General features: G+C 47.6%; 1 long non-coding RNA gene across 1 annotated transcript in view; it reads right to left on the bottom strand.

The window, feature by feature from the left end:
- Nucleotides 1-5,580: 5,580 nt before the first annotated feature.
- LOC139256580 (uncharacterized) overlaps nucleotides 5,581-11,636 on the bottom strand; it is a 28,144-nt gene continuing 22,088 nt past the window's right edge. Inside the window, exon 2 of the long non-coding RNA XR_011592176.1 lies at nucleotides 5,581-7,076. This is a non-coding gene — a long non-coding RNA (uncharacterized lncRNA). The remainder of the gene's footprint in view (nucleotides 7,077-11,636) is intronic.

The following is an 11,636-nucleotide window of genomic DNA, read 5'->3' as shown; positions in this document are numbered from 1 at the left end:
AGAGCCTGCTCAGCCATTCAATAAGATCATGGCTGATCTGATCATGGACTCAGCTCCACTTCCCCGCCCGCTCCCCATAACCCTTTACTCCCTTATCGCTCAAAAATCTGTCCATCTCTGCCTAAAATATATTCAATGACCCAGTCTCACAGCTCTCTGGGGCAGAGAATTCCATAAGTTTACAACCCTCAGAGAAGAAATTATTCCTCCTCATCTCAGTTTTAAATGAACAGCCCCTTGTTCTAAGACTATACCTCCTAGTTTTAGTTTCCCCTGTGAGAGGAAATATCCTCTCTGCATCCACCTTGTCGAGCCACCTCATTATCTTACATATTTTGATAAGATCACCTCTCATTCTTCTGAACTCAATGAGTATAGGCCCAACCTACTCAACTTATCTTCATAAGTCAATCCTCTCTTTTCCGGAATCAACCTAATGAACCTTCTCTGAACAGCTTCTAATGCAATTATATCCTTCTTTAAATACGGAGACCAAAACTAGGTGTGTACAGTTGTAGCAGGACTTCTCTGCTTTTATACTCTATCCCCCTTGCAATAAAGGCCAACATTCCATTTGCCTTCCTGATTACTTGCTGTACCTGCATGCTAACTTTTTGTGTTTCATGCACAAGGACCCCAAGGTCCCTCTGTACTGCAGCACTTTGCAATTTTTCTCCATTTAAATTATAATTTGCTTTTCTACTATTTCTGCAAAGTGGATAACCTCACATTTTCCTACATTATACTCCATCTGCCAAATATTTGCCCACTGACAACCTGTCTATATCCATTTGCAGATTTTTTGTGTCCTCCTCACAATTTGCTTTCCCACCCATTTTTGTATCATCAGCAAACTTGGTTACATTACACTCGGTCCCTTCATCCAAGTCATTAATATAGATTGTAAATAGTTGAGGCACCAGCACCGATCCCTGCAGCACCCCACTAGTTACTGTTTGCCAACCGAAATATGACCCATTTATCCCGACTCTCTGTTTTCTGTTAGTTAGTCAATCCTCTATCCATGCTAATATATTACCCCCAATCCCGTGAACTTTTATCTTGTGCAGTAACCTTTTATGTGGCACCTTATCGAATGCATACTGGAAATCCAAATACACCACATCAACTGGTTCCCCCTTATCCACCCTGCTTGTTACATCCTCAAAGAACTCCAGCAAATTTGTCAAACATGATTTCCCTTTCATAAAACCATGCTGACTCTGCTTGATTGAATTATGCTTTTCCAAATGTCCTGCTACTGCTTCCTTAATAATGGACTCCAGCATTTTCCCAACGACAGATGTTCGGCTAACTGGTTTATAGTTTCCTGTTTTCCGTCTGCCTCCTTTTTTAAATAGGGGAGTTACATTTGCGGTTTTCCAATCTGCTGGGAGCTCCCCAGAATCTAGGGAAATTTGGTAGATTACAACCACTATCTTTGCAGCCACTTATTTTAGGATCCTGGGACGCAAGCCATAAGGTCCAAGGGACTTGTCCGCCTTTAGCTCCATTATTTTACCGAGTACTACTTCTTTAGTATCTGGAGTTGCAATAAACAGAAATAAACTCCATGTTTGAATCCCTCCAATCAGGTTCCTGCCCCAGTCACTGTATCAAAATGGCTCTCATCAAAGTTGGCGTGACACGATGGGCCAAAATGGCCTCCTTCCATTTCCATGAATTTCCATGATTGTATGAAATGATATTCTTTGGCAAAGGCAAACTATCCCTCCTCATCCTTCTTGACTTGCCTGCAGCCTTTGACATGGTTGACCATTCCATCCTTCTCCAACTCCTCTTCACCATCGTCCATCTAGGTGGGACTGAGCTCGCCTGGTTCCATTCTTATCTATCTGATCGTAGCCAGAGAATCACCTGCAACGGCTTCTCTTCCCGCTCCCGCATCGTTACCTCTGGGTTCCCCAAGGATCTATCCTTGGCTCCCTCCTTTTTCTCATCTACATGTTGCCCCTTGGCGACCTCATCCGAAAACACGGTGTTAGTTTCCACATGTATACTGATGACACCCAGCTCTACCTCACTATCACTTCTTGATCCATCCATGGTCTCTTGTCCGACATCCAGTTTGGGATGAGCAGACATTTTCTCCAAATAAACATTGGGAAGACCGAAGCCATTGTTTTTAGTCCCTGCCACAAACTCCGTTCCCTAGCCACTGACTCCATCCCTCTCCCCAACATCTGTCTGAGGCTGAACCAGGCTGTTCGCAACCTTGGTGTCATATTTGACCCTGAAATTAGCTTCCGATCACATATCCACAGCATAACTAAGAGCGCCTATTTTCACATCCGTAACATCGCCTGTCTCCGCCCTTGCTTCAGCTCATCCACTGCTGAAACCCTCATCCATGCCCTTGTTACCTCTAGACTTGACTATTCTACTCCTGGCTGGCCTCCCACATTCTACCCTACGTAAACTTGGTGATGCAAAATTCGTCTGCCCATGTCCTAACTCGCACCAAGTCCCGCTCACCCCATCACCCCTGTGCTCGCTGACCTACATTGGCTCTCGGTTAAGCAATGCCTCAATTTCAAAATTTTCATCCTTGTTTTCAAATCCCTCCATGGCCTCGCCCCTCCCTATCTCTGTAATCTCCTCCAGCCTCACAACTCACCGAGATGTCTGCGCTCCTCTAATTGTGCTCTCTTGAGCATCCCTGATTATAATCGCTCAACTATTGGTGACCGTGCCTTCTGTTGCCTAGACCCCAAGCTCTGAAATTCCCTCCCTAAACCTCCCTTTTCTTCTTTAAGACGCTCCTTAAAACCTACCTTCTTGACCAAGCTTTTGGTCACTTATCCTCATTTCTGCTTATGTGGCTCGGTGTCAAATTTTTTGTCTTGTAATAATCCTGTGAAGTGCCTTGGGACGTTTGACTACATTAAGGTGCTATATAAGTACAAGTTGTTGTTGTTGTTGAATGATCCAGTAAGTTGAAGACAAATTGTAAGTGGAGAAAAATAAGCCGTCATGAATGCAGCAAGTATGCCGGGTTTTATATTCTGGTTTCTTTAAACCACAAGAAAAATAAATCAACATAAAATGGAAAAAACCCAGACAAGTGTGGTCTGCAGAATAAGTTTCTTATTGTCTCACTGCATTGAATGCAAAGAATAGCTCACAGGCAAATGTTCCTGCGTGCAAGAGCAACACATGACCGTGGACATCAAAGGTCACTGGTGCATTGTAGGGTTTTGTCTTCCTTTTGTCCCAGAGCTCAGAGAAGCTCCTTTCATGTGCAGAGAGTTTTCCGGTTTGACAGACAATCTTATTTACCAAATGGGTCAATGTCTTTGTGGGTTGGGGGGAAGAAGCAGTTGTATCATACAAAAATAGACTTTCAGCCTGCCATTTTCACAATCATATTTGCAAATCAGTACTTGAGTTACAAGACGCAGTTTGGAGAAACCAAAAACAGAAAAGCCGTAGTGTGTAGACAGTTGCGAGAACAACTCAAATATTTCCTTTCATCACTCACAATATTGCCAAGTTTTAAAACCAGGGTGTGTGACACGAAAAACCAAGACCAGGAAGCCTTTCAATGTGGCCCGGTTTATTAGAAACCCCAACTCACAATCACTGCGTATATTTTTGGGGGGACGTGGGGGGAGTGGGATGCGGGGTGGGGGGGGAAGTGGATGTGTAGGTTGGGGAGTGGGGAGGGGTGGAGGGGTGTGGAGGGGTGTGGGGTGGGGAGGGAGGGGGGAGGTGGTGTGTGGGTTGGGGAGTGGGGGGGAGGGGGAGAGGGAGGTGTGGGGTAGGGGACGGTGGGGGAGGGGTGTGGGATGTGGGGTGGGGGGCGGTGGGGGAGGGAGGTGGAGGGGGTGCGGGGTGGGGGAGGGAGGGGGAGGGGGTGCAGGGTGGGAGGTGGGGGGGAGGGGAGTGCGGGATGTGGGGTGGGGGAGGGGGAGGGGAGTGCGGGGTGAGGGAGGGGAGTGGTGGGTGGGGGAGGGAGGGGGAGGGGGATGCAGGGTGTGGGGGGAGGGGAGTGCGGGATGTGGGGTGGGGGAGAGAGGGGGAGGGGGGAAGGGAGTGTGGGGTGGGGGAGGGAGGGGGAGGGGGGTGCAGGGTGTGGGGAGAGGGGAGTGTGGGGTGGGGGAGGGAGGGGGAGGGGGGAGGGGAGTGCAGGGTGGGGGGGAGGGGAGTGCGGGGGGTGGGGGGGAAGGGAGGGGAAGGGGGGTGCAGTGTGGGGGTGGGGGGGGATGGGAGTGCGGATGTGGTGTGAGGGAGGGAGTGCGGGGTGGGGGGGAGGGGAGTGCGGGGTGTGGGGTGGGGGAAGGGGAGGGGAGTGCGGGGTGGGGGGGGAGGGGGAGGGGGAGGGGAGTGCGGGGTGGGGGAGAGAGAGGGGGGAAGTGGGGTAGGGGAGGTGGAGGTGGGAGGGGGAGGGGGGTGCAGGGTGTGGGTTGGGGGGGAGGAGGTGTGGGGGTGGGAAGAGAAGGCTCTCATTAGTGTACTACAAGAAGAGCGAGGGCCCAGGGGCAGCACGGGCCAGCCCACACTGCGATATGTGTGCGCATTAGGTCCCCTTGGTTAACCCTTGCCACTGGACCAAGACCTAGCTCTGTCAAGCCCATGTGGTGGCTGGTGTGCAACGGTCACCATACATTAAAAAAATTCACGCACAGACAACTTCCACCCTTCAGGATATAGCTCAGGACCTGGAATATTGAAACACCTGTGAACTCATCCCCTTTTGGCGTGGACCACACCTGGAATACTGCGTGCAGTTTTGGATTCCATATTTATGAAAGGATATACTTGCTTTGGAGGCAGTTCAGAGAAGGTTCACTAGGTTGATTCTGGGGATGAGGGGGTTGACTTATGAGGGAAGGTTGAGTAGGTTGGGCCTCTACTCATTGGAATTCAGAAGTATGAGAGGTGATCTTATCGAAATGTATAAGATTATGAGGGGGCTTGACAAGGTGGATGCAGAGAGGATGTTTCCACTGATGGGGGAGACTAGAACTAGAGGGCATGATCTAAGAATAAGGGGCCGCCCATTTAAAACAGAGATGAGGAGAAATTTCTTCTCTCAGAAGGTTGTAAATCTGTGAAATTCGCTGTCTCAGAGAGCTGTGGAAGTTGGGACATTGAATAAATTTAAGACAGAAATAGACAGTTTATTAAACGATAAGGGGATAAGGGGTTATGGGGAGCGGGCGGGGTAGTGGAGCTAAGTCCATGATCGGATCAGCCATGATCTTAATTAAATGGCAGAGCGGGCTCGAGGGGCTGTATGGCCTACTCCTGCTCCTATTTCTTGTGTTATATGTTCTTATATTCATTGTTGTTATACATATCAGACATGTGGTTATTGGGTTATTGGGGATGGTAGTGGGGGGTGCTGGGGGCAGGGGGGCTAGGGGTGGGGGGGAGGGTAAGGAGGAGCAGTAATGAGTGCAAGGCTAATTCACGGTTTTACAAATGAGAAACAAGTCTTATAACCTGCACTGTAATATCTAAAGATGTACACAATACTCTACTTTTTGTATTGGGTTGCTCTGCCAGCTTCATGTACTTTTTAAGTGCAGTATAAATCAAGACACAAACTTGCAGTAAGGGTTAGAGTTTGGTGTATTTAAAAGTTTTACTCCAAAATGCATTCGAAAGAATATTAGATTCAAAATCAAAAATGTCTCCAGAGTTACAATATACACTTCAGAATTTCTCGCAGTAAAGCCACCATACAAGGTTATATAGTAATTCAAAGCGCAATAAAAAAAACTACAATTTGTGCAATTTGAGTGTTCCCAAATAAGCAATGCCTTTCTGCAAAACCACAGAAACACTATGTTACTGTCTATCTGTTTTTGTCATTCAATCCGTTATGCCAACGTATACCTGAATCTCTTCAATGTACTGAGCATGCTCATTTGGTGCAGTGCATCACAGAAATGTACCACCAAAATCCCATGATAAACTGAGCCTTTTGGGTATGCTCAGCAGAACTGAGAAAAGTTCCATGATGTATACGCCTGAGAGAGACAGCATTTTTTTTATTTTGCAGAGAGAGGTTTAAAACAATAGATCCAATTCCACCCAAAAACTCAATACATGAAGAAAATATTGAAGTAATGGCACCAAACTTGTCCAGTACAAACATCTCTAGTTTATCAAAGCACATTCAATTTTTTTAAGCCCATCAAGTCAGCCATAACTATAAAAAGGAATTGAGAGTGGTGGATGGGTCCTGCTATCGCAGGATAGCTCAGATGAATACGTGGCTTGAGGAGTGATGCAGAAGGGAGGGATTCAAATTCCTGGCACATTGGAGCTGGTTCTGGGGGAGGTGGGACCAGTACAAACCGGACGGTCTGCACCTGGGCAGGACCGGAACCAATGTCCGAGGGGGAGTGTTTGCTAGTGCTGTTGGGGAGGAGTTAAACTAATATGGCAGGGGGATGGGAACCTATGCAGGGAGACGGGAGTTCGTGGTTGGTGAGGCCTATAAAAGGCCCAGCGGCAGCGAGAGGCGGCGGCAGTCGGAGAGGCGTGAGTTCGTGGTTGGTAAAGCCTATAAAAGGCACAGCGGCAGCGAGAGGCGGCGGCAGTCCGAGAGGCGGGAGTTCGTGGTTGGTGAGGCCTATAAAAGGCCTAGCGGCAGCGAGAGGCGGCGGCAGTCCGAGAGGCGGGAGTTCGTGGTTGGTGAGGCCTTTCAAAGGCCCAGCGGCAGCGAGAGGCGGCGGCAGTCCGAGAGGCGGGAGTTCGTGGTTGGTGAGGCCTATAAAAGGCCTAGCGGCAGCGAGAGGCGGCGGCAGTCCGAGAGGCGGGAGTTCGTGGTTGGTGAGGCCTTTCAAAGGCCCAGCGGCAGCGAGAGGCGGCGGCAGTCCGAGAGGCGGGAGTTCGTGGTTGGTGAGGCCTATAAAAGGCCTAGCGGCAGCGAGAGGCGGCAGCAGTCCAAGAGGCGGGAGTTCGTGGTTGGTGAGGCCTATAAAAGGCCTAGCGGCAGTCCGAGAGGCGGCGGCAGTCCGAGAGGCGGGAGTTCGTGGTTGGTGAGGCCTATAAAAGGCCTAGCGGCAGTCCGAGAGGCGGCGGCAGTCCGAGAGGCGTGCCTGTGCAGTTGCAGCGGCGAGAAAAGGCAAAAAAGTAGAAAGAAATCAAAAGGTGACGTCACAGCCAAGGGGGTAAGTGATTGGTGAGTAGTTTTTCTTTTTCTTTTTTATATCAGTAAGTAACCTGTTAACATTGTTGTTGTCAATTTAAGGATATCTAAGGGTTAAGTCATGGCAGGAGAGCTCGGTCACGTGATATGCTCCTCCTGTACCATGTGGGAACTCAGGGACTACGTGTGCGGGAAGTGTATCCGCCTCCAGCTCCTGACGGACCGTGTTGCGGAATTGGAGCTGAGGGTGGATTCACTCTGGAGTATCCACGATGCTGAGAATGACGTGAGTAGCACGTGTAGCAAGTTGGTCTTACCGCAGGTGAAGGGTCCACAGCCAGCTAGGGAATGGAAGATCAGCAGGAAGAGCACTGCAAGGAAGGTAGTGCAGGGGTCCCCTGTGGTCATCCCCCTGCAAAACAGATACACTGCTTTGAGTACTGTTGAGGGGGATGACTCATCAGGGGAGGGCAGCAGCAGCCAAGTTCATGGCATCGTGGCTGGCTCTGTTGCACAGGAGGGGAGGAAAAAGAGTGGGAGAGCGATAGTGATAGGGGATTCAATAGATAGGCGTTTCTGCGGCCGCAACTGAGACTCCAGGATGGTATGTTGCCTCCGTGGTGCAAGGGTCAAGGATGTCTCGGAGCGGGTGCAGGACATTCTGAAAAGGGAGGGTGAACAGCCAGTTGTCGTGGTGCACATTGGTACCAACGACTTAGGTAAAAAAAGGGATGAGGTCCAACGAGACGGATTTAAGGAGCTCGGAGCTAAATTAAAAAGTAGGACCTCAAAATTAGTAATCTCGGGATTTCTACCAGTGCCACGTGCTAGTCAGAGTAGGAATCGCAGGATAGCGCAGATGAATACGTGGCTTGAGCAGTGGTGCAGCAGGGAGGGATTCAAATTCCTGGGGCATTGGAACAGGTTCTGGGGGAGGTGGGACCAGTACAAACCGGACGGTCTGCACCTGGGCAGGACCGGAACCAATGTCCCAGGTGGAGTGTTTGCTAGTGCTGTTGGGGAGGAGTTAAACGAATATGGCAGGGGGATGGGAACCAATGCAGGGAGACAGAGGGAAACAAAAAGGAGACAAAAGCAAAAGACAGAAAGGAGATGAGTAAAAGTGGAGGGCAGAGAAACCCAAGGCAAAAAACAAAAAGGGCCACTGAATATAAAGGGGCTGCAGGAGGGGTCAAAACTAAAAATCATGGTTTAAAAACTAGGATTTAAAACACTCTACCTAAATGCACGCAGCATTCGAAATAAAGTAAATGAGTTGACGGCACAAATCATTACAAATGGGTATGATTTGGTGGCCATTACAGAAACATGGTTGCAGGGTGGCCAAGACTGGGAATTAAACATACAGGGTTATCTGACGATTCAGAAAGATAGACAAAAAGGGAAAGGAGGTGGGGTAGCTCTGTTAATAAAGGATGATATCAGGGCAGTTGTGAGAGACGATATTGGCTCCAATGAACAAAATGTTGAATCATTGTGGGTGGAGATTAGAGATAGTAAGGGGAAAAAGTCACTGGTGGGCGTAGTTTATAGGCCCCAAATAATAACTTCACGGTGGGGCGGGCAATAATCAAGGGAATAATGGAGGCATGTGAAAAAGGAACGGCAGTCGTCATGGGGGATTTTAACCTACATATCGATTGGTCAACTCAAATCTCACGGGGTAGCCTGGAGGAGGAATTCATAGAATACATACGGGACTGTTTCTTAGAACAGTATGTAACAGAACCTATAAGGGAGCAAACTATCTTAGATCTGGTCCTGTGTAATGAGACAGGAAAAATAAATGATCTCCTAGTAAAAGATCCTCTCGGAATGAGTGATCGCAGTATGGTTGAATTTGTAATACAGATTGAGGGTGAGGAAGTTGTGTCAGAAACGAGCGTACTATGCTTAAACAAAGGGGACTACAGTGGGATGAGGGCAGAGTTGGCTAAAGTAGACTGGAAACACAGACTAAACGGTGGCACAATTGAGGAACAGTGGAGGACTTTTAAGGAGCTCTTTCATAGTGCGCAACAAAAATATATTCCAGTGAAAAAGAAGGGCGTAAGAGAAGGGATAACCAGCCATGGATAACCAAGGAAATAAAGGAAAGTATCAAATCAAAGACCAATGCGTATAAGGTGGCCAAGGTTCGTGGGAAACTAGAGGATTGGGAAAATTTTAAACAACAGCAAAGAATGACTAAAAAAGCAATAAAGAAAGGAAAGATAGATTTCGAAGGTAAACTTGCGCAAAACATAAAAACAGATAGTAAAAGTTTTTACAGATATATAAAACGGAAAAGAGTGACTAAAGTAAATGTTGGTCCCTTAGAAGATGAGAAGGGGGATTTAATAATGGGAAATGTGGAAATGGCTGAGACCTTAAACAATTATTTTGCTTCGGTCTTCACAGTGGAAGACACAAAAACAATGCCAAAAATTGCTGGTCACGGGAATGTGGGAAGGGAGGACCTTGAGACAATCACTATCACTAGGGGGGTAGTGCTGGACAGGCTAATGGGACTCAAGGTAGACAAGTCCCCTGGTCCTGATGAAATGCATCCCAGGGTATTAAAAGAGATGGCGGAAGTTATAGCAGATGCATTCGTTATAATCTACCAAAATTCTCTGGACTCTGGGGAGGTACCAGCGGATTGGAAAGCAGCTAATGTAACGCCTCTGTTAAAAAAGGAGGCAGACAAAAGGCAGGTAACTATAGGCTGGTTAGTTTAACATCTGTAGTGGGGAAAATGCTTGAAACTATCATTAAGGAAGAAATAGCAGGACATCTAGATAGGAATAGTGCAATCAAACAGACGCATCATGGATTCATGAAGGGGAAATCGTGTTTAACTAATTTACTAGAATTCTTTGAGGATATAACGAGCATGGTGGATAGAGGTATACCGATGGATGTGGTGTATTTAGATTTCCAAAAGGCATTCGATAAGGTGCCACACAAAAGGTTACTGCAGAAGATAGAGGTACGCGGAGTCAGAGGAAATGTATTAGCATGGATAGAGAATTGGCTGCCGAACAGATAGCAGAGAGTCGGGATAAATGGGTGCTTTTCGGGTTGGAAATCGATGGTTAGTGGTGTGCCACAGGGATCGGTGCTGGGACCACAACTGTTTACAATATTCATAGATGATCTGGAAGAGGGGACAGAGTGTAGTGTAACAAAATTTGCAGATGACACAAAGATTAGTGGGAAAGCGGGTTGTGTAGAGGACACAGAGAGGCTGCAAAGAGATTTGGATAGGTTAAGCGAATGGGTGAAGGTTTGGCAGATGGAATACAATGTCGGAAAGTGTGAGGTCATCCACCTTTGGAAAAAAAACAGTAAAAGGGAATATTATTTGAATGGGGAGAAATTACAACATGCTGAGATGCAGAGGGACCTGGGGGTCCTTGTGCATGAATCCCAAAAAGTTAGTTTGCAGGTGCAGCAGGTAATCAGGAAGGCGAATAGAATGTTGGTCTCATTGCGAGAGGGATGGAGTACAAAAGCAGGGAGGTCCTGCTACAACTGTATAGGGTATTGGTAAGGCTGCACCTGGGGTACTGCGTGCAGTTTTGGTCACCTTACTTAAGGAAGGATATACTGGCTTTGGAGGGGGTACAGAGACGATTCACTAGGCTGATTCCGGAGATGAGGGGGTTACCTTATGATGATAGATTGAGTAGACTGGGTCTTTACTCATTGGAGTTCAGAAGGATGAGGGGTGATTTTATCGAAACATTTAAAATCATGAAAGGGATAGACAAGATAAAGGCAGAGGGGTTGTTTCCACTGGTAGGGGAGGCTAGAACTCGGGGGCACAGCCTCAAAATATAGGGGAGCCAATTTAAAACTGAGTTGAGAAGGAATTTCTTTTCCCAGAGGGTTGTGAATCTGTGGAATTCTCTGCCCAAGGAAGCAGTTGAGGCTAGCTCATTGTTTGTATTCCAGTCACAGATAGATAGATTTTTAACCAATAAGGAAATTAAGGGTCACGGGGAGAGGGCGGGTAAGTGGAGCTGAGTCCACGGCCAGATCAGCCATGATCTTATTGAATAGCGGAGCAGGCTCGAGGGGCTTGATGGCCTACTCCTGTTCCTAATTCTAATGTTCTTATGAGACAGAGGGAAGTAAAAAGATAGAAAGAAGAAAAGTAAAAGTGGAGGGCAGAGAAACGTAAGGCAACAAGCAAAAAGGGCAAAATTCTAAAGGGGCAAAGTGTGTTAAAAAGATAAGCCTGAAGGCTCTATGCCTCAATGCGAGGAGTATTTGGAATAAGGTGGACGAATTAACTGCGCAGATAGCAGTTAACGTGTATGATGTAATTGGCATCACGGAGACATGGCTCCAGGGTGACCAAGGCTGGGAACTCAACATGCAAGGATATTCAACATTTAGGAAAGATAGACAGAAAGGAAAAGGAGGCGGGGTGGCATTGCTGGTTAAAGAGGAAATTAATGCAATAGTACGAAAGGACATTAGCTTGGATGATGTGGAATCG

This window comes from Pristiophorus japonicus, unplaced genomic scaffold (genome assembly GCF_044704955.1).
Source record: "Pristiophorus japonicus isolate sPriJap1 unplaced genomic scaffold, sPriJap1.hap1 HAP1_SCAFFOLD_737, whole genome shotgun sequence".
Taxonomy (NCBI): Eukaryota; Metazoa; Chordata; class Chondrichthyes; family Pristiophoridae; genus Pristiophorus; species Pristiophorus japonicus.
Note: the sequence above shows the minus strand (reverse complement) of the source record. Positions and strands in the feature narration are given on the sequence as shown.